This window comes from Leiobunum rupestre, chromosome 2 (assembly GCF_980474605.1).
Source record: "Leiobunum rupestre chromosome 2, qqLeiRupe1.1.hap1, whole genome shotgun sequence".
NCBI lineage: Eukaryota > Metazoa > Arthropoda > Arachnida > Opiliones > Sclerosomatidae > Leiobunum > Leiobunum rupestre.
Genome location: NC_143385.1, coordinates 6,154,352 through 6,158,288, shown reverse-complemented (window position 1 = coordinate 6,158,288; position 3,937 = coordinate 6,154,352). Strand labels below are relative to the sequence as shown.

The 3,937-nt window shown below is 31.6% G+C and overlaps 1 pseudogene; it reads left to right on the top strand.

Annotated features, from left to right (window-relative positions):
* The first annotated feature begins 642 nt into the window (after positions 1–642).
* On the top strand, positions 643–3,650 carry LOC149955599 (uncharacterized; annotated as a pseudogene).
* The last annotated feature ends 287 nt before the right edge of the window (positions 3,651–3,937 follow it).

Below are 3,937 nucleotides of genomic sequence, written 5' to 3'. Positions count from 1 at the left end.
ATATATTTATATATTTATATATTTATATATTTATATATTTATATATTTATATATTTATATATTTATATATTTATGTATTTATATATTTATATATTTATATATTTATATACTTATATATTTAGTTATATATATATTTATATATTTATATATTTATATATTTATATATTTATATATTTATATATTTATATATTTATTTATATATATATTTATATATTTATATATTTATATATTTATATATTTATATATTTATATATTTATATATTTATATATTTATATATTTATATATTTATATATTTATATATTTATATATTTATATATTTATATATTTATATATTTATATATTTATATATTTATATATTTATATATTTATATATTTATATATTTATATATTTATATATTTATATATTTATATATTTATATATTTATATATTTATATATTTATATATTTATATATTTATATATTTATATATTTATATATTTATATATTTATATATTTATATATTTATATATTTATATATTTATATATTTATATATTTATATTTTGACTAAGTGACCGCTTCGAAAATTGTCGGACATTTACATTTGAGCTCGGAAAGTGAAAGTTCGGTCAAGCATAAAACTAAAGAATTTACGTAAATTAAAATGTTTGAGTGCAAAAGGAACGAGTCATCTCAAGAACCATTTGAAAAAAAACATCCCGAAGTAGTTTTAGAATGGGGTACGTCCACGGTAAGTGTACAAATATACTAAATGCATGAATGATCGAGTTATAATACTAATTACAATAACACGTGCAGAGTAAAGACGACATAGCATTTGGAAATGATTGTTTAAGTCGTTGGGTCGTGGACAATGATCAACCCTTTATAGTCGTTGAACACCCTGGATATAAAGCCCTTTTGAGATCCATGAATCCAAAGAACACTAGAATTGCTGAAAGTGTTCCACAATCCTCCAAAATATTGAAGTCGAACGACATGGTGCTCTATGAAACTGAATCACAAAAGGTGTCAGAGATGTTTAAGGTAGCGTATCCAATTTCAAGAAATAAATTAATAGATCTCGGGGGAAAAGTCAGCTTAACCGCCAAATTTTCAATGAATCATAAAATTTCAGTTAGCTGTTTATTTATGTGTTATATAAAAACATTTAATATGAAGAAACGTTTGTCAGTTAAACTTTGATCATGTATATTAGGACGTCACCTTAGCCGAAATCTACCTACCTGACAAACTTGAGCGTAATGAGTTACGTAGTTTTAGCTCTAAGTAATGAGTTACGTAGTTTTAGCTCTAAGTAATGAGTTACGTAGTTTTAGCTCTTAGTAATGAGTTAAGTAGTTTTAGCTCTAAGTAATGAGTTACGTAGTTTTAGCTCTAAGTAATGAGTTACGTAGTTTTAGCTCTAAATAATGAGTTACGTAGTTTTAGCTCTAAATAATGAGTTACGTAGTTTTAGCTCTAGTTTGGCTTTTGTTTAGTACTATACGGTTGGTATTTTCTAAAAATTCACCCGTAAGGTCGATTTCTAGTATAGCTAGGGTAGGAGGCGCGAAGGAACCTTTTGGATTAAAGGGAATATAACCTTTTTTTAAGGTTTTTTATTTTAACAAATTTGTCGGGAAATCACTAACCAGCGCTAAAAATATCTGAAGTCATAGGAGGGAGCGGGAAATAATCTAAGTGTTGGTGTTCCACACCAAAAAACCTGAGGTCATATTCCCTTTAAGGGGGGTACAGCTTGTGTGTTGAGTTTGGCGGCCCCCTGATCGACAAGCTTTTAGCGCCCCTTTTAACACAATTTGCGCGCCCTTTTCGAACTAATTTGGCACCCCTGTCCAATTTCAAGGGGGGTACATCGTACCCCTGTACCCCGTTGTTATATTTCGGAAAATAGCATTATTGCTTTACTGAGAAACCATTATTTCGCTAATAACAATGGTTTTGTTTAAAAAAAGGTAAAATCAGACGAGGTTTTACCTAATAGCGTTTTCCACTGGGTGATCTCGGGCGCTCGGCGAGCACTCGTGATAAGATTTCGCGTTCCACTGGCAATCTGAGATCTGCTCTTGACGAGATTTGCGTACTCCACTGACGACGTGATCGAACTCCGAGCAGCTCGAAGTTGATCCGGAAATTTCGACAGATCAACAGGTCTCGAGCGGCTTTTTTTGGCGGAACGGAATAGGGCACGAGATATTCGAGCTGCTTTTTTATTTCTTGAATCATCTTCGGATAGTTCCGACGAAGAAATTGAAGAAATTACTTTAAAACTAAATCCGGAAAGAGTAGTGAGACCAAAAATTCAGAATTATATTGAGGGCGTTGTCCATTTATACTCGGAAAAAGAAGTAAATGATTTTTGGGTCTAAGCTAGTAGAGTAGATATTTACTTGCTGCCTCTTTATAATATAATTGTTATTGCTTTCTAGTTTAGCAAGAATTTTCGTTTAAGAAAATCCACCTGCTATGCTCTCATTCAAGAGTTTGAAAGCTCACCATATTTCCCAAACAATACCTCACATGGTGGTAGTGCAGTGATTTCTTCGGAAAAACATATTCTTTCATTTCTTTGGTATGTCTTCTACTGTAAAATTGGGGATGAACTATTTACAAAATTTGTTCATTAGGTTTGCCGGAAATAAGAGCTGTTTACGGGATGTTTCGAGCAGGTTCGATTAATGGACCGGTTCATGGATTACTTTCTGTCTGTAGCTCCAGCAGTAATCAAGTTTCCTAGAAGTCCAGAAGAAAAAGAGGAAGCTGCAAGAGCGTTTCAAGATGTAAAATGAACTTGTAAAATTAATTAGTCACTCGAGTGTTTAGCCATTTCATGCTTGAACTGACAAAGTTACCTCTATAGTTTTTATACTACTGCCTTTAACACAGAAGATGGGTTTGATTTTTTCAGAAGTGGATAAATGCTTTTTGTGACAAAATTGTTAATTATAGAATTTGCATTTTGATATCAATTAAAAAAATGTTTCTACTAATTTTATACAGATAAATGGATTCCCAGGTGTTTTGGGTTGCGTAGACGAGTGCTATATACCCATTCGTACACCTGCGCACAAAATTGAATCTACGTATGTCAATAGGCATGATGGTACATCCATTACACTGCAAGGCATTTGTGATGCAAGACGAAGGTTTGTGGATGTTTTCACTGGTACACCGAGCAAAATACATGATGCCAGGATTTGGAGACTATCGTTTATTAGCCAAGAAATTTCGGGAATATGTGGAAATGAATATCATTTATTGGGAGATGCTGCTTATCCCATTCGTGAATGGCTTATAACACCGTACAGAGATTATGGCAATATGACTAATGCCCAAAAAGCATTTAACTTAAAATTTTGCGGAACACGTGTATTGATTGAAAATACTTTCGGGATTCTGAAACAAAGATTTAGACAGTTAACTAGAACTGACTTTCATACTGTAGACAAAACTACCAGGTTTATTTTTGCATGTTGTGTTTTGCATAATTTATGCATAGATAACGGTGATGAGTGGGATTATACTCCAGTTGACTCAGAGGAAGAAGGTGAAATAGAAGTGAATAACGAAGCTGGGGCAAGAGCAGCTGCGTTAAAAAGATTGGGAGAAATTAAACGGAATACCATCTGCCAGAATTTACGAGGATAATTAACAAAATACCATTTGTCAAAATTTAAAAGCATATTAAACATTTATTTTTATCACAAAATTTAAAACTGTAATGAAACTTCTTTTTAATATTTGAAATTTTACTTGGAAAATAACTGTTCAATAGATCCATTTTTTTTGGTGGCGCCTTTCTCTCGCAGCTTCTTTCAATTCATGAACTTTTAATATAGTCTCCGCAATTGTGTTAGCTTTATTTTCAACTTTCTTTTTTGGTTTCTGCGGAGAGGTGATAGGACGTTTAGGTGCAATTGAAACTTATCCCACAC